Raw genomic sequence first — 19761 nt, 5'->3', positions numbered from 1 at the left:
TTTTAGGATGGATATTTTCAGAAGCTTAATATTGCATCAACAGCCATCTATTTTGTTCTCACCTCCTACTCAGCAGTGGACTAAGCTGTTTCAGCACCTCTGTGTGCAGACACCTCAATCAGATAATGCTCTCTAGGTCTCTATAGCGAGCTGTTTGAAGTAGCTCCAGTGAACCGCCGCCTCCCCCAGCATTCGCCTCTTGTTCTGCGAGAGCTTGTGCAGTGTGTGCGGGGTGACAGGGTCAGGGTGACTGGGTCCCCTCTATCTCCATATAGGCTGTAGGCTACAGCTGTTCCTATGAGATTGGTACCTCAAACGCACGGACCGAGCCTTAGATGTCGCGGCGTGTGTGTGTTTTGTGTGTGTGATAAGGGCCAGAGGATAGAGACATCTTTACAGTGTAGAAGTGGGCGGATTATCTCATCATCGCTGCATTAAATACAAAGATGGAGGGAGTTAACCAGGTGCTGCAGCACCCACCCTGACTGCAACCTTTCACCTTTACTACAGCAGGCACCCTTTTTAAAACCCTCTCATCGCTGCTGCACTACACACATTATGATCCGCTGTCACTGTACTGCATCTTTTCCTCCTACTTTCTAATAAGGCATGCACTATATTACCCAGTAACTAATAAATAAACCAGATGCTGTACAGCTCATTCCTCTGGAGCATGTGACAAATATAGACCCTAGTTGTGTGCATTAATCTACACCTGAATGCAGACCCCGGCAAATTCATATGTATTTGAGTTTATGTGCATATAAATCACAATGCTAATAATGTAGATAATGTAAAATATAGGCGCTTCTTTACATACCTAACTTCAAACACTGCTGGTATAGTTGTTTGTGGCACTTTCAGCTTTGCCTCGCTGTTTTTGACTATCACACATCTAAGTTATTATTAGAAAGTCTTTCATTTTTCTCTTTTGTTTGTTTTATTATTAATAAGAACATATATAATTAATTGTGAGCGTTTATCAAAACCTCAATTTCACATTATATAACGCCAAATAGCTACAACAGTTTCCTTAAGGGGTTTTATATTGTAAGATAAAGACCATAGAATAATACAGAGAAAACCCAAACAATCAGACCCCTTCTGAGCAAGCACTTGGTGACAGTGGGAAGGAAAAACTCCTTTTTAACAGGAAGAAACCTCCAGCAGAATCAGGGGTGAGGGGAGTGAGAAAGGACAAAAGAAACAGTGTGGAAGAGAGCCAGAGATGGATATTAACTAATGATTAAATGCAAAGTGGTGCATAAACACTGAGCGAGTGTAAGGAGGTGAGTGAAGAAGAAGGACTCAGTGCATCATGGGAAACCTCCAGGAGCCTAGGCCTATTGCAGTGGACCTAAGGGAGGGCAGAGGTGCACCTAATCCAGCCCTAATTATAAGCTTTATCAAAATACACACGGCACACCGTATTCAGATTATTCTATTATTATTATTCTGTGCTGCAGTTAGAGGAACATATGCATCTGAGCACCTTCACTAAAGAGGTCAGTGATTGGTTCAGCTTGTCTGATTGGTTTGTCAATTTGGTAGCAGGATTACTCAAAAAGTTATGGATGGATTTGAATGACTCAGAAGTGTTTAACTTCCAGATTTAAACATTTTTGCAAAGACTGGATATTTTGCACTAACTCTTCACAAATAAGCCTACAATAGACTGGTGCACCTGCCCCTCACCCATGGAAGACAACGGATGGATGGAGGGATCTTCAGAAATACATATCATATTAAAATAAGCTAATTTGCTATTCTGAAGTTAATATCACAAACTAATCGAAACCAAGATATTTTTCTGGATCCAGCTTGGTGTGGAGGGAATTCACGGCCTTGTTTGTCTCTACTTTTATTATTACAGGTTGAAGGAACGTTTGTTGTTGCAGTTTATTCATACATCCTCAACATGTTACAGTGTGTGTGTTTTAAATAAAGGTGAAATTAGCCATGAAATCACAAGAGGGAATATCCAGAGCTGATTAATTCAGTTTTCACAAAACACTGCTGACACCACTGCCACACTTTCCAAGTGTCGCTGGCCCAAAGCAGAGCCACTAAGTGATCCCAGCTACGGAGCGACGGGTGAAAATGTGTGTGTGTCTGTATTCTCTGCATTTATCATCCTAGCGATCAGCACATGACTAATATTTACCCCGACCTCATCACTATTCATCTGTTGATGGCTCAGCGTCGCCGGGATTGATTGTTTATCATCCCAAGCAAACATACGGTGTGGAACAAAGAATGCATACGGTAGGAATATGAAGCGCTCTCGTGTTGCCTTCTGAATCAGGAACATGTGAGCGTGAGTGCTGCGCACTCAGGAAATCTGCTGATGTCCGTGTCTTCCTAAATCTGTTCAATATGCTTCCTTAAATCACAAAGTGACAACCTAATGACACGACACATCGGCGCTGTCGTCACTGCACAAATATGTGCTGCCGCGTGTTGTTTACAGTCGCACGCTGGCTCTTTGATCTTTGGCTTTTTCAAATAAAATCAAGTTTCTTACAATACCGCAGTACACTTTGTGTAACATATACTTGTATTTATGTATTATAGTGGTGCTCTTGCTCTTTCCTGCTTCAGCTCTGCCCGTGCGGGTTGCCATTTAAAGTGGCTGAATAATTGAGGGGTAACATTTGCGTCAGCCATCCTGGTGTGTGTGTGTGTGTGTGTGTGTGTGTGTGTGTGTGTGTGTGTGTGTGTGTGTGTGTGTAAGAGAGATGAGTGAGAGGACGAGGAGACACTTCTTCGAAACAGGTCACATGCACCCGCTGGATTGGCTGCAGCTGAGCAGCCATTATTAGCTGTGCCATCATCACATCACATAACACCTTTGTGTGCACAGTGTCGTTCACAGAAACCAAGGCTTTTTTGTGCTGCGTTACCACCTTATAGTGACCAGATATTCCAACAGTAAAAAGATAAATAAATAAAACAGTAATCTCATATGTAGTTTTTGTGGTTTTTATATAACCTGAAACAAACACACATTAAAGGGTAAAACTTTCTTTGTTCTATATTGTTGTCAAAGGGGACAAAAATAAAAGACAAACACTGCTAACTACTAACACTTTCAACTTCCGTACCATGCATTTGTAACTAGATACAAATTAGTTCATAAGTATTAACATGTTTCTGTTCTTGGACTAGAGCAGCTTTGCATGACTCAAATTCTGATTGGCTGCCCTTCTTAAACTAACCAAGAAGGGCAGCCAATGTGCCTAAGATGACCATATTAGGAATATCTTCTCTCACTGACATAAAAGAGAACCAAGAGTTTAAAAAAAAGCACAGAAAGAGTGCATTTTGAGCAGTCTGAAGTCTTTTGGCTCACTTACTTGTACGTAAGCTGCCCTTGTTATCGACCATGTTTTTTCTGAGCATCCAGCACTGTTCACTTTACACGACAGAAAAAAGGGGAAATCATAAAAGTTCTGTGTTAAAATGTGGCTAAAAATTATGAATATATTTGGGACTTTTTTTTTTAGCTGTGGATGAATTCATATCGATTTATAGAAGCAGGTTAGCACTGTCTCTGTCCAGGGTCAGTCTACTGTGGCCTTTGTTCGATGCAATTTGTTAAGAAAGCTCAAGAAACTTATCCTTTTATCAAAAAAACTATTTATCTGGATTCCAGGTGTCAGCTTCCCCCATGTGCTGTATTTTGCTGGTGGTGATTAAGTCAGCGATTGAGAAATGATTCATTTCCTCGTGGGATTACCTGAAATAGACACAACTCTAAATAATTTCAATGTTCCCTCAATTTTCTGGATCCCCCTCAGCGGCCTCTCTTCATGCCTTTAAGTTAATCACTTAAATCCACAAGACTTTCTGTTCATTAGCGAGCAAGCGTGCCCGACATTTTGCATTTCTTTTGTAACAGTCACAACCCTGACCTTTGAACCGCAGCGTCTCAGAGGTAACCGAGGCCAGCCGCAGGAGTAATCCTCAAAATGGCCGCCTCGCTGAGATGACCTTTTATTAAAGCAAGGTTCCCTAACCTGAGTGAATACTGTTTCACTGGCAAGCACAGGCTGACCCAACTAATCAAAGCCTGGTGTGTGTGTGTGTGTCCTATTTCAAGCAGCACACCTCATGAGTGTGTTTTCACACTGCACAGTGTTTCTTTAACCTCTCCTAGACTCCTCCAGGCCTCACCAGGACAGGAATCACAACAGACTTAGGTTACACATGCCCGAGTATGTATTTATATATACATGTGTGTGTGTGTGTGTGTGTGTGTGTGTGTGCGCATGCACCACACAAACTTTAATTTTAACAAGGATTAGCTCTATATTTTCCTTTCATCAGTTTTCTGACGGATCCTCAAATATGTTCAAAATCAAATCGGGACAAGTGGCGCCCTGTGCGGATGTTTGGCTGGTAAAGCCCTTCTACCTGAATGAGTTCGAGGCTGTTGAACCGTCTCTCAACAAGGGACAACACCCTTGCCCACACACACTTGCGCACACACCCATTCTCTCGAGTCATTACAATAATCCCCCTCAGTCCGGATCCAGGAGCAGCGCTGGGACTCTTCGAACTTTCGATTAAACCAGACGCCGGCTAACTGCAGCTCAAACAAGAGGCCGGGGCCGACAGCAGACCACCAATGACGGTGTAGAAAAACAAAACCCAAAAAATATAAAGCACAGAAGAAGAAGGAGAGGGGGGGAAAAAGCCACGTGGGACCGTGCACGAGTTTGTGCACACGCACACACTGGCTGGTTCGCGGTTATTCTTCATGAGATGTACAGTTGAAAGCTGCAGCAGAAGCTAAAGCCGAACAGTGAGCGTGCATAATGGCATTTCCATACTGTGTCACACTAAAGCACAGTGACAATACACGAGCGCACACAAGTTCGCAGATGCGGTGGCACTATAAACAGCTCTTTATATCTCTCCCATTCGAATCGATTTGTTTACGGTCGGCTGCCAAAGGGAACAAATCTAACTCTTTCCCCTTGAATACATTAGACTGCGAGTGAGGTTAGGAAGTGATAATGACTTCCCCTGCTGCTCCTCCTCGTCCTCTCTCCCCCCCACTCTTCCCTCTCCTCCCCCCTTCTCTCCATCTCTGCTCGTCTGCATCTGTGTCTCAGATGGGGATTTTGACTTGGACTCGTGTGATTGAAGGCAGACAGACCCGATCTTTCTCCCCGTCTCTTCTGTCTCTCTTTGGTCCTGGGCACAAAACTGCTAAGTCAAAGCGGCGCTGTCTTCCCTCCTTTTTTTCGCCACTCTCTGAAGGAAAGGGGCCTTTATCCTTCAGGCCAGAACGCTATGGCTGCGCACGTCAGGGCTGTGCGCTGAATAACTGAAGGCCAGGAAATCTGAGAACAGCTTTCACTTCATTACCGTGTTCAAGTCAAACCACATCCCTGTACACTTTTTCCTTTTAATGAAATATTTCACAGACTAATCAAAGTATAATAAAGTCAATTAAATTTCTACATCCCCAAAATGCTAATTTGCCTACAAAATAAACCACATTGAAGGGTTTGCCAAAAGATAAAGGTGGAAATATTAGGAAGCGAGGCAGGCATTAGTGACAGAATGACACCATAGATTGAGCTTGCAAAGTCTATATGAGCTTATACATTAGCAAATGCTTTCAAGAATGTTGATAATTTGATATGTTTTTGTGATGAATGATGGTTTTTCACAGAACTCAAGTTTGAGCAGCATAGAGGGAACATTTTGTTCAAAAGGTTTGTTCTGTGCAGGATTTTCTGCATAAGAGCTAAAGATATACATGTGCACTGATTTTATAAAATCCTGATGATAATATAGAAAACAACTCACGTATTTTCTGAATGCTTAGTACTGCAGATGTAAAATAGTCTGAACTTTTATTAGTGTCGGCCTAAATGGCGCTCAATAGTCTCCATAATGATGTCAAATATGAATTAAATTGGGTCTTGTTTTATAGAACAGGTCCTGTCATTCATATGTGGCTCAGCCCCTCGTTAGATAAACAAGACACTGCGGTGTGAAAGAATCACAATCACCTGTAACCAGCACAGTGATATGAATAATCAGGTAATTTCCTACAACCAGGAACATAACTGCTGTTTGCGTAAAGACGCTGACGGGCGATGTTGACGGTATGACAGAAGTTGTATAAAGTTACATTTGAATTCGGACGACTTTATTACAAATAAATCATTCTAGTGAAAAATTCAGACCCCTCAGGCGCCAGTGGATGTCTCGCCTAGGGCGCCAAAGTGTCCAGAAATGGCCCCGGACACTTACATCAAGAAAGTGACATTTATAGCAAATGTTTTTTCCAGTTTGATTTGGCAGAAAATGCTCCATTCAAAGTATCTGAGCAACAATGAGAGAGAGCAATGATGAGAGCTTTTTAAACATGCAACATGAACTTCGTATCATACGCAGATTTAAGCTGCAGGTGTTCGGGCAGCTGAGGACACTAACAGTGTTAAGCGGTGGCTCAAATTTACATCCCCATATTATGTTTCCACAGGCTTAATACAGCTGATTGATGACTGTTGTCATTTTCACGTGACATTTACATGAAAGTGTGTATTATCACATCATAGCTGCGGGGAGATGATGTTGATGGCACGACAAAAATATTGAATGAAGCTTCGTTTAAATTAAAATGATTTTATTTCTATAAAGTGTTTTTCTTCTCATTCAGACCCTCAGATGCAAGAAAATTTGTAACCACATGTATTTTTATATGATAAGTAAACTCTGACCTAAAGCATTCGGGTTTATTCTGTGTGAGTTTCTAAAATTAACCTTGAGGTAAACAATTGCAAAAGCGACCTCAAATGCCAATTTTAAATATTCCATCTAATTAACATGCACGTACAGAGACATTAACTGTTAATGTGAGGTCTCAAAGGCTCGAGTTTGGGATTTCAGCTGTTGCTATCTTGCATGCATCCTTTTTTAAACCAGACTTTTACATATTTGCACGAGAGCCTGCACAGCAAATCCAGCATGTCCAAATTAACACTGTCGGATTTGATTTCAACACTATTAAAGTGTCTATATGGGTCCACACCAGAGAGTGTTAATTTAACTCTTTTTGGAGAGTTGGTACGTTAACTCTGATTTAGTGTTAAACACCAAATCTGTCTGGAGTTGATAATTTAACACTTGGTGTTAAGAGTTTTAAATATATTAACTCTCAAAGAGTATTTTAGCTTAACTACGTAAGAGTTATCTTCTAATTCATTCTAAAAAGCGGGAATTTTACTGTTCTGAACTTCTAGAAATTTCTTTTGGAAATAAACATTTACTAAAAAGATGCAATGGTTTTTGAAAAACATTTATTCTGAACTGTGCACCACAATTTCAAAACATTTTCTGAAAGATGTAACAGTATACATGTTCTCACTTTCATTAGAATTTTGTTTATCAAAAGGTCTGACATAGGTGAGCTGGTAAATGCAAATAACAGCATTCTCATCACTTATTTCTTCAATACAATATGCATGTCCTTCATTCATCCCTTTGTGGAACTTCAACGCACTTCTGCTCTCCCCCATATTCCATCTTCACAAGCATATCCTGTGTGGAGATTGAATAAAAATTAGTTGACACTAATTAACGGCACAAATAATCCAGTAAACAATTGCAGCACAGTAAAAAAAAAAGGAATCCTCTTTGAGCCATTACTTGTGTAAAGTATTTTCCCAAAAGACAAGGACACAGGCAACAGGTAATACTGAACTAAATGTAAAACCTCAACCTTTTTCATTTTTACCTAAACCGTGTGCACAAAACTCTGGAGGGATCTAAATTCTAACGTAGAACCCAGTCAGGACGTCAGCTACTGCTGTTTGCCCGTTTTTTTATTTTTATTTTTATGGGCGATCGTTTTCAGGCTTCAAGTAGCACCATTATACCAACATTTCACATTCTAGACATTGTTTTAGGTGTATTTGACCAAACGTTTGACTGAAAATTCACATGGAAGCTTTTTTCAAGGCTGTGGTATTTGCCCGCAAACAATACCTTTCAGCTAGCTAAAACAGAATATTATGCTATCAGCGAGCAACATGGCTAATGCCTTTCACACAGCTTTGTCTCAACTCCAAAGAGCCACAGAAGTAAAGGCTAATAACAATTGAAACAATCTTTGAAAAAATGACTTACCAAGCATGGCAAACAACTCAAATATGTAGAGCAAAATGTTCTGAAACGGCTTCACTTCAGCTTCGATTGGAGCCGTGCTGGGGGCGGAGTCTGTGAATTTACTCTGTTGGTGTCATAGCCCCTCTAGGAGTTCAGAGTTAAGAGGTCAAGAGTTAATGTTTCCATTGTAACACCTCCAGATTTGACAGAGAAACACTCATTTTTAACACTCGATTTTAACTACTATCATTTTACACCTCAGAGTTACATTAAAAGAATGTGACTCTGCTTAGAGTAAAATTAACTCTACTTTTGCAAGGAGACTATTAACACCAAAAAATTTAACACTTTTGAATTTGCTGTGTGGAGCCCATAAAGCTAGTACTAGCTAGCTTGGTAAACAACGTGAACCTGTTATTCACTTCGACATGAAATGTGATGTTTTGACTAAAGAAAAGAAAACTGAACAGCATATGCTTTAGGGTCTCTTTTTGACAAGGACAATTTTGAATAAAATCAAGAGGAAATCTGAAGCACTGGATGCTCATATGGAAGCAACTTGTTAATCACAAAACAGCCACGCCCTAAGCCATCTTTATTTACCAGCAATCAGACCCTGCTGCCGACCCCCGAGAGGCCCATGACAGCACACCTGGAGGTGTTTTACATTTAAAACCTGAGGCATTTCCCCCTGCTGGCTGTTTGAAAGAATGCAGGGATAAACCCCTTTAAATTTGCCTTACTTCACATACTCACAGGCCATCTTTTTAATACAGTCTGTGGCAGAAACATAACCCCCTCCCCACTGAGTCATCACCAGTGTGTGTTAGCTGAGTGTTTTAATAGTTTTTTGATAGAAAATATTGTTGTGTTAGTGCTATGATCACAGAGACTTAAAACAAAAACAATTTCAGGCTTTTTATTAAACAAGATGACTGTATCTGGCATTACTGAACTGTTATTGGAACAACAGATACTTTATTTTAATTATCATAACACATGTGTTTTGCTATTTGCAGGCTAAGTTCCTTCTGAGCTCTTACATCTTGGGCAGAGAAGACCCTGAATCTTCAAGTCTGCAAGCAAAACAACAGAGGCAGTGAGAGAAGATTGAAAGAGACAGAGAGGACTTATTGTACTAGTGTTAGCAGATGTACAGCAGTGGGATGTGTGACCAAAGCTCTGTCAAGCCTGCGGGTATCAACACAATGGGGACAGACTGTCATCCCCCCGGCTATTAATATTACATTACTGTCACTTCAGACCAATCTCTCAGTTAAAGAGTCCTGTGTGTGTGTGTGTGTGTGTGTAGGAGCAGCAGTGTGTGAGTGGGTAGAAAAATAGTCAAATTTGCAGCTAAACCCAGAATATTCTTTGATTCATTATGCAAGAAGGTAGGAGCCGGGCCTCAATAAATGAATGTTGAATTATGTACGGCCGCATGTGCGTGAGAGGGCAGATCTATGTGGGGAGGTGACTATCAGAAGTGGAGATCAGGTAGGACACGACGGTGATGATGACATACGTTGGCCGGTGAGGTCATGTCTGGCTCTCGAGGAAGCGCAGAAATGCCCGAAAGTATCATCTGACTAACATGTGGATCTGGTTTAACGCCGGATTACTGCCTGTCGCAGAGCTCGTGTTTTTTTGTTCGGCTTCTACGTGGAGTACATGTCGAATGTTTTTGCTGTGTTCCGTGTTCATTCTTCAACATTGTCATGTTTTCAAGTATTTTCTGAAAGGCTTGTTTTTGTTTTTTTTTGTTCAGAGCAATCTCCCAACTAATGACTGGCTCTGACTTTGTTAAGCAGCTTTCAGGTTTTGTAGACTCCCACTGCTGAAGCTCATTCCGAGATTACTTAAAAATTAATTACTAAAATATATTCATATTTATGTGGAGTTTGTTCAAAATGCCTTGTTAAAATTTCATTTAAAGTGATTTAACAGTTTAGACAAGCTGTCATGAGGCAACTTCAACCACATGGTACTGTAGCGCACATCTTTACTTAAAAACTCAACATTACATTAAAAAGCTTCCATACACTATGTGCTGATAAAGTAACAGTAATGAAAATTAAATTATATCTATATAATTATTAGACTATATAAACTGAACTTAAATTTACCTAAAACATGTGTGTTTGGACCAAAGACTTCAAAAGACTCCCTGAGGGTAAGTGCCAAACGCCAAATTTTCTCATCTTAAGGTTAGGGGAGTTTTTATTAGTAACAGATACGAAAGACCTTTACACACCGGACACGTAAAATCTGTGCAAATATTTTGTGTGTTAAAAATATGCATTAAGTGCTCTTAATGGAAACCAACTGTGTAATTTTGCAGGACAACTCTGCGCCATTTTTCTTTCCAAACCAAGCTTGATCTTTCCGATTTTTTCAGTCTGATCACTCCAAGTGTGTGTGCTCGTAGCTAAAACACACACCGGTACTGGATATACAGTGATATGTTGCTGTTTAACACAGCTAGACGCTGCTTTGGGTCAGTCCGCTCTCTGAAATGATTTCTCTGCCTCCTAAGATGTGGTCCAAACTCTGCCAACAAGAGTTCAAACTGCCCCACTGACATCCTGAAATATGCACAAAAGCAGCCATCATACAGCTTCAAGTCCTGGATCAAACCGTGAACTTCGCCCTGCTGCTGCCTTCTCCTGAGAATTGGATGAACCCAGAATCTCAGTTTCTTCCTTTTCTTGTTTAGAAACATCAGGACTCATTGTTTGATGTCGACTTAAATTTTTTTCACAGTGTGTCCGTTGAGCAGGAATTTTCTGCAAAAACACAATGCTTTCATTGTGTATAACGTTACACAACAGGTTCAGAGACGATAAATTTGGAATTTCATGTCACTGTTTTGCAGCCTGCTCGCTGTAGTCATGCAACAGTGCACCAAACTTTGTGAAGCATCCTAAAGACCCAGTCTTTAGCATAGATGATGGTGTTATGAAAGCTTTTTGTTTGGTGTGTCGTGTGTTTCATGTCCAAAAGGTTGGTAATACCAGCAGCCATGGTCGGCCACACACCTACTATTACTCTTCTTGTGGCATAGACAGGAAAAGTGGAGTTGTATGTCACAGTTTCTCGTACGTACAATGTGGCATTTTACCTTCCTGTTTCAGCGTCTTCATTTTGTCTCCACATGGTTACACCGAGCGTGGATGAATAGTGAAGCAAGAAGAAAATAAAAGACCATGTCGCTTTTAAGGTAATGTTGCATTGTTTCTGGTGCTGCAACGTCTCTTCCATCTAAACCACAGTGTTTCTTAAACTACAAGGGGATGGAGTCAGTGTACCTGGGTATGAAATACCAGGAGAAAATATTAAGTAAGACTAAATTAAATAAATATGACTGCAGTGTATGGGACAATACCATATACTTGCATTACTCAAAGGTGCAGGAGAGAAAGATCGTTGTTCCTGCATAAAGAAGAGGGGAGATCCTCCAGCCACTGAGGCCATTTGTAAAGCTAAAAATATAGTGTTTGGTCCCTTACTCTTGTTTCAACTTGGCTTTGCTCTGAAAAACAATTAACCCAGTTTCACAGAAATATGACCTGACCTGATCTGTCACACACCGCGAGTCAGTCAAAGCACTTTAGTGTTGTGGTTGTTGTTCTTGGTTCAGGTGCTTTGGCTGATGAGGACGAAGGGTCACTGCCACCTGCAAATGCTACTGCGCTGGTGAACTGAAGCTGAGGACTGCAGCTGGTCCCAGGATTGATAAGATTTTAGAAGCATTTAGAGTTCTCACCAAGACAAGAATACAACAGGCTGTCGTGAAAGGTGACAAAGCTGAAAGGATTCTGAAGGTCTGGAAAAGAGCGGAAAACTGTGAATGTGAGAGCTGACGTGCGAATGAGATTAATTTTACCTGCACAAGCAGTGCAAACTATTCTGCTTGTGTGTGTATGCGCAGTTTTTCTTACTATCCATAGGTGTTGTAGCAATCACAGTCAGAACAAAACAACTTTTCTTTTCGTTACACTCTGAAATAATCGGCCTGTCCTGAACTCCAGTCCTGGCTATGCAACCGCTGTGAAGTATTGCATGAAGGCTGCCAACTTTTTCACTTACGATGGTCTTGATTGTTTGTTGTAATGTTACTGATGTCTCAAAACTTGAAAAAAAAATCTTGTTGAAGTTACATAGCTCACTCAAGGTGTTTTAAAAATTAGCCAGACTCCCTGAAGAAATCCCCCAGATCTTTTAAAAAATGGCATTGCAGCACACGCAATATTTCAAGAAAACTTGCAATACAGATAAGCAAACAGACTGATACACGCACGCGCACACTCACACTCTGAGCTTTGTGGGGAATATGGCTGGAATGTGAGATCGTCAACAGAGCATGTGGAAGGGAAGGGGAGGCAGCAGCCTGCCAGGGTGTTGTTATTCAGGTCCACACGCCTCGGCATCTGTGTCAGCTAATGAGAGAAACTCAGCTCTGTTTCATCTAGTCTCCCCGGACCGGGAATTAGCATCTCCAAAGACAGACGCAGCAAGGGGGACGGAGGGAGGGAGGAGAGAAAGAGAGAGGGAGAGTCACAGAGAAATAGAAAAAGTGAGAGAGAAAGTGAGAGGGGTTAAAAAAATAGAAAGGGAAAAAAAACGTGGCAGAAAATAAGTGATCGACAGAAAAAGGGGAGAGGGAGGGGGGAAACGGGGAGGAAAGAAACTGGCTTCCTAGACAGGGAGGTGAATATAAACACAAACTCTCTGTCTCTCTGTCCCTCACACACATGCTGTAGCATATTGACAAGGCAGAGTTAAGTGAGGTGGCGGAGTGTGAGACAGCCCTTAATAGGTCCCTGATGGACCCCCGAGATGAGAGAGGCCAGCAGCACAACACAGAATGGGGAGAGGTGGGGAACGGGAGGGGGTGGGGGTCGAGGGGTGCAGGTCAGAGGTCAGGCAATCATTACACCCCCACCCCTCCTCCTCCCCGATCCATCCTATCACCACCTCTCCCACTGGACTGAACAGTGCCTAATGATTATTAACACGTTAAAACACTTAAGGAGCGCTGGGAGTGAATGCACCCCAGAGAGAGACCGAGATGAGAGGAGAGGAGGGAAAGGAAAAGGGTAGAGGGAAGCATGGTAATGATGTGCTTGTGCATGATTTGCCGGATGGATATCACTAATCACTTTGTCCCTGTGGTGCCACCGTCGGGACATGCGCTCATCCGCACATTGCACTCTCCGCTGCACAGACCGCACTTTTGCACAGAAACAGTGATATCAACCTAATAAATATTTCTCTTTTGCATTTAACTCATTTCAAAGACACGCTGCATATCTAAATGGCTGCTCATTAGTATGTGTTCGCATGTGTCATCTAATTGTGTGTGTGTGTGCATGCATTTGCTGGCCTGTGCATGTCCATGCGTACAAGAGCATTTTTCAAAACCAATTATTCTCTTTTGTGTGAGCATTTGTGCAGCAGGTTTGTGTGTACACAAGTGTGTGTACGGAGCAACGGGGAGCCCTCTCAACTGTGCTTAGCCCAGTAAATGGTGGGTGATTGAAGGGTTTGATGTGGAGTGATTCAGCTGGGAGCTCGTCTGTCTGCGTTGAGCCTCACAGCTCATAATCTCATGTAGCGAGGCTCTTGCCCGCTCCGAAAGTGAAGCCAGCAGTATTATTTTTCAGCCGCCTAAGATGAACTCAAACCAAAGAAACCACCCACAAAAGTTTCCCAGAAGGGACTGGTACCCTTCAGCAAAGCAAAATAGGCTAATGAGATGAGAGTGAGAGGAAAGAGAGAGATAAACACAGAGGATGGTGAGGAACTGTGGGTCCATATTGAAATTATTGCACTTACAAAACAAAGACGAACAGAAACCTGTGGGGAACATTTCAGTCTTTTTAACACTTTCCTGTAAGGACGTGTTTACAGTGTTTTAAAGGCACATTCAATAGGCATTATAATTTTTTATACAGCTTTAATTAACAAATAAGATTTATTAGGTATAAAATGTGGTGAACTTTGACTTTGTGTTTATAATCCACTTTAATCATCAGTATCTGGCTTTGTTCCACTGTATCTTTCGTCTTGTCTCCCATCCTTCAACCCAAACGGTCATGGCAGATGGCTGACCATCCCTGAGACTGGTTCTGCTGGAAGAGTTTTTCCTGCTAAAAGGGAGTTTTTCCTTCCCACTGTCGCCACGTGCTTGGCCGGTGTTGATTGTTTTCTCTCTCTAACTGTATGGTCTTACATATTAAGCACATCAAAGTGACGGTTGTTGTGATTTTGAGTTAAATATAAACACATAATACAATAAAATACACATATAAAATAAAGTCATACAATAGCAAAATACTTAGTTTTGTTGCTAAAAGGACAATAGTGTATTAAAAGCACTCATTTCCCACCCAATTCCTTTATGTCAACAAACCACATTAGATCCAGTGCTTCTTTGACTAAGAAGAGATATTTGCTTGTCATTAGCTTGCTTGACACCATCTGAGTATTAGCAAGCATCTCCTAACAAATGATGCCCTTAGGCTGAGGGCTGTTGGTGTCCCTAGTAAAGCTAAAGCCATTAACCAAACTCTGATTATAAGTAATAGCTAATCGCGTATATGTTTTGATTTTGGTCTCCTTTTAGCAGTCATTTAAGCTGAGATAGTTCAACTACATTTCTGTATTGCAGAACTTTATCCTACGCAGATAAATCAAGCACAGTGTCTGATTCCTTATTACAAGCACCTGTCTAAGTAAGTGGAACAACTTTATACAAGCAGGAAGAAAGGAGGAGGCCCAGAAAACCGGATACATTTGAAAACCAACTTGCAGCGGTTTAGACAAGTATTCTGCACAACTGGATGATGACACACGTCTAGTAATTAAGTTTCACATAGTTCGGAAAATTAAGTCTGACTAAGTTGAAAAGGTCATCTGTGAATGTCAGGTTTGGTATTGTTCACAAAAAAGCGAATTTCACAGTTTAACCTGTCAGAAAAAGGCGGGCTTTGTAGCAGGTTTACTCGTCTGGGCCTGAACTCGTTAATCCATGGAACTAATTGATGAGACCGATGCGCTTTTCTCCCTGAGGTGACACCTTATTCTCCAGCTGTTAAACTCAATACTGCTTGCACACAAGCTGACAGTTTAACTAACTTGATCTTCAGTAGCCTTAAGCCAGGGGTGAGAAACATAAGGCCACTAGACGGCTTTATAAAATGTGAAGGTGCGCATAGATTTGGAACTTTTAACTCTATTTTAACAAGTTTTACAGCTTTTCTCATTGATAAAGACCCCCACCTCCCATTAAGTAATAGATAAACAATTAAACGACAGAAAAGTATCTATTTGCTAAAGAAATTTCTGTGTTTTCTTGTTGTTGTTGTTGTTGTTTTTAAAACCCCAAATTTTCTGTGAATTAATGAAAACTTTATCTAATAATTACAACACAGTCTGGGCAAGGAACTACCAGAACTTCATTTTTAAGGTGGAAAAAATCAAAACAATGGATAACAGCACTTTCAACTGTGTGTATGCAGTAAACTGCCACATCACTACTCAATCACAGCAACATGTACCTTTATTCTGCCTGCACAGGTGCTGACAAGTTAACCTGCAAGAAAGGGAGGGTGATGGTGCTAGCAATGCTAACATTAGCCAGCAGTGCTAACATTAGCCACAGTAACCTGTCATTGTGTGTGCAATAGCATTCCCAACTCAAGTCTGTGAAATGAAACGCGTTCTTTTAAAATCGGAAATGTTTAACCTCATTCATTAGACCCCAGTGCTCAATTTTAACTGGACAGTTTTCTTACCTTCAGAAAGCAGTCAGCTCATTTTTTTCTTCCCTTGTTTGGTGAAGTAGTAACTGGGTCACCCAGAACATCCATGGCGACTACACAGCAAAAATGCCAGTGTTGATTTTTCAGTGTTAGTAGATTTCAACAGCGTTCCGAGTTAGTTCAACACTTAATCGAGTTAAAATAACACATCGGGAGTTGATTCCTGAAAAGTGTAAGTGTAGATTTTAGTCGTTACTGCATTTTAACACTGTGGGTGTTAAATTAGACCACACCTTCATTTCCTGTGGAGCTTCGCAATCCAGAATCTTCGGTCGCCATTTTTTCTTGCTGATGCGGTAAGTTTTATTCGGTTAAATATTAAGTTTTAGATTGATGTTAGAACAAGTAACATGATAACTAGTAAAAGAAATAGTATTTATATCAAAATACATCATCTTTAAGTGTCATATTTGAATTTTAACTGTTTTTGTTAAGCTGGGCTACTGCTAGCTAGAACTCTGCAAAGTACCAGTTTCTTTCCTAATATTCATTTAGCATAATCTGGCTATTGGCAGACTGTAATGAATATTACATGTTAATATATTTCAGTTTTTATTAAATGCCTTTTATTTATTTTCGAATTAAACTGCCAAAGCCTTAGGGTCAGTGGTCTCAAACTCGCGGCCCAGAGGCCACTCGTGGCCCAAAGGCCACTTGCGGCCCACGTCAGGTGAGGTGAAGAAGTATAATGCAATTTGGCCCTTAAAGTGACTTTTTTTTGTCATTAGCCAAAAATGATTTAATATAAAGGCAATGAGGGCAGAGTGTTACCGGCCCTCATGGGTAGTGTAGTCCGTGCTGCGGGGAGAACGTGTGGAACTGCCCCTCCCGTTGTGTGTTTGAGCGCGAGAGAGGGAGAAAGTAAGAGCTGTTACCGATGAGAAATGGAAGAAGAGAGCATGTAAATATAATAATAACCACTGCCGCCAAAATGAGTGCCTGCTTGTAAGAAAGCTGTTAAGATTCGACTGTACACTGTGTTCGCTGACAGTAAAGCTACAAGCCCGACAACCCAGCGTATTGGCCAGAGGTGTCATTACCACGGTTCAGAGCCGCGGACCTGGCCGAGGTAACAAGAGAGTACAAACATGTGGAGGGATTGGCTTTGTTAGTTCAGTGAGAGTCAAAAACTAATGTGTACACTTATTTCTGCATTTTTATTTTGTTAAATATGAATAAAATTACAGCAGAAGTGCTGCAAAGTGTCTGACCAGAAAGAGAGGACCATTGTGTTAATTTGGTAGTTCAATTAAAGGCATCGGTTAGTTAAGAGGGAGAGGGGGGGATGCGTTCATATTTGCAGTTTTGTCTTGTTATACAATATTTGAAATTTAAAAACGAACAAACCAAACGCTACATTGTCAGGAATATTTGTGGGGAGGGTTTTTATCGCTTAAAATATATAAAAAATAATAAAATAGAAATATGGTTCCTACTAACCCCTGTGATAGTTGAGAGAATACTGTATTGCAGTCATGTTACACAGCTTGTACTACTTAAAAAATGGATCAAGGATGTTTTTCTTAACAAAATTAATTTTAACTCAGTCTAAAGGGACTAGACATGCTAGATATTTTGCAAAGAAATGGCGTTATATGCTGGACCTTATTTTACTCTTGGCAGGTGGTGATATGCTGGTTCCCGAGAAGAGATGAACTAATCAAAGTCAGCTTTTCAAGACAGCCCCAAGACTCTTCGCAACTTGTGTTCAAATGTGAGGCCGTTGTCAGGTGATAAATGCAAGGAAGAGGCACTCAACTGACATGAAACATGTCAAAGACAACATGAAGGTGACATTTCAACATAGGCAAAAAGTGGTTCAAGAACCTGCCATAGCTTCTACTGTCCTGGACCTTTTCCCAAGATTTCTGGATACACCTGGCTTGGTAAGGCATAAAATAATTTAATGACTGCTTTGTGGTTCCTTTGTTTGTTTTCTTGTTAATGTGTTGTTTCTGTTGTTACACTTTGTGTTTAAGATTGACCAAGACTTCACAATGCTGTTTTTTGGGGAGGAAGTGTCTGGTAAGTTCCTTGCAAAGTGGCCAACATTCTTCAAGCCAAGGATCATCAAAGATTGCAAAAATCTGTCCCAGAGTACAGAATTGGATGAGCTGCTCATTTCTGCACAGCGTTACTCTAACGAGGCTGGTAAGTGTAAGTTGGAAATGGTAGATTTTGCATGCCTTTACAGCATTTGCTTAATTCCCACAACACAATATATCACTCATTTCTGTATGGTATGAAAACAAGCTTACAAACATGTTAAACCTGAAATGACATTTAATGTAGTTTGAACACAAAAAAAGTTACATAATCTTACTATTGTTATGACTCGATATCTACTTCACTTGGTGGCCAGAAGATTTTAAGTCTCTAGAAATGAATTTTTATACCAAGGCGCTGGAAAACTGCCTTATTAGAAAAATTATCAGGTGTCTAAAATGTCATCATGGTATTACATAACGTGGAAAAATGACTGCTGTGGTCCTGTAAATGACAGTAATTGTGATGATCTTAATTTCTATTCTGTAGTTTGGGACTGCGAGGCGGCTGCCATCTTTTGCTGCTTCACTTCACTCCAACATCTAAGGGAAGGACGTCTTCAAAGATTAGCACATCAGATGCTGCTCACCACCTAATGAAATTCATCAAGGTATGCTTTTTAGAATTGTATATTTCTCTTTTGATGAGAACAGATGCAAATTATCAACGGCTGATATTTTAAGATGGCAAGGTGATCCAACCTGCAGCAGATGTATCTATCCCAGACAAGCTTGGTGTTGCAGGACTGACATGTCATTGTTTCTATTAAAACTAAATGTACACATTGAAACAAAAATAATTGTGCGCGCGGAGTGAAACATTTTAATATTGTCATAATTTCAAACAGCAATGCCTCAACATCAGATTATCAATTTTGTTTAATGTGAATCACTTGGTTTCTTTCTCTCCCTCAGGTGGGAGGTAGCACAGAGGCTTTTCTTAAGGCTGGCCCCACTCAGCCATTCGTCCTGTGGGTTGGAGAAAGAAAGAACATCATCCAAAGTTTCTACCCAAAGTTTCTACATTGTCCTAGATCAAAAGGTCATTCCCTGTGTGACACAGATGGGAGATGCAGGTTTTGACAAGGCAAAACTTTTCAAGGCACATTTTTTAATTTGCCGTGTCCTTTGATAAGGCATTGGACAACTTCTACACATTCATCCAGACCATCAAGTGTATGGCATTGATGTTGGCAGCGTGAAGGACAGTCCTCGGGTCAATGAAACAAGAGGAAGTCTTCACTGTACGGTTTAAAGATATCCACTATTCAGCACTTTGACTGGAAATGTTCATCTGTTACATTTGCAAGATACACCACACAAGTTGCTCAGTGTTATTTAGACATTTGAAGTTCCAGCATGGTTTGTACCCAGGAAAGTTTTTACGTTTGACCTGTGGAGAGCCTGGATGTTCATTTATCTTTCACACGTACTCTGGTTACAAGCGGCACTTATTCCGAGCACATGGAGACTGCGTTCACTCTGAGGTCATCAACAATTTTGAGCCTGTACCTAACGATGGAACCTCTGTTTCACAGCCTGTAAATGTGGCTCATCCCATGACAATAACTACACCGGTTCCAGTTGAAAAAAGGCAAATACTGAACATGTGCAGCTCTGTTATTGCTCAAGTACAATCATCAGGAGTTCCTGAAAGTACTGTACAGTGTTTAGTTGGTTCATTGGAGGAACTGGTTAATGACATCCATGCACATGCAAAACAATCTGTTGTCGACTGTTTGTCAACTGATACATCAAGA

At 40.8% G+C, this 19761-nt stretch overlaps 2 long non-coding RNA genes across 2 annotated transcripts; one reads left to right on the top strand and one right to left on the bottom strand.

Moving 5' to 3' along the window:
• Positions 1-7305: 7305 nt before the first annotated feature.
• LOC146549778 (uncharacterized) lies at positions 7306-8469 on the bottom strand. The gene is made up of 2 exons (XR_014890485.1): positions 8152-8469; positions 7306-7563 (listed from the first exon to the last, which is right to left on the bottom strand). It is a non-coding gene; the product is annotated as an uncharacterized LOC146549778 (long non-coding RNA).
• A 9146-nt stretch (positions 8470-17615) lies between these two features.
• LOC146549777 (uncharacterized) lies at positions 17616-19370 on the top strand. Its single transcript, XR_014890569.1, has 4 exons — positions 17616-17842; positions 17936-18107; positions 18492-18612; positions 18917-19370. It is a non-coding gene; the product is annotated as an uncharacterized LOC146549777 (long non-coding RNA).
• Positions 19371-19761: the final 391 nt, after the last annotated feature.

This window comes from Mchenga conophoros, linkage group LG22 (genome assembly GCF_057382185.1).
Source record: "Mchenga conophoros isolate Kocher_MC1m ecotype Shallow Benthic linkage group LG22, M_conophoros_male_GT1.1, whole genome shotgun sequence".
Lineage (NCBI taxonomy): Eukaryota > Metazoa > Chordata > Actinopteri > Cichliformes > Cichlidae > Mchenga > Mchenga conophoros.
Note: the sequence above shows the minus strand (reverse complement) of the source record. Positions and strands in the feature narration are given on the sequence as shown.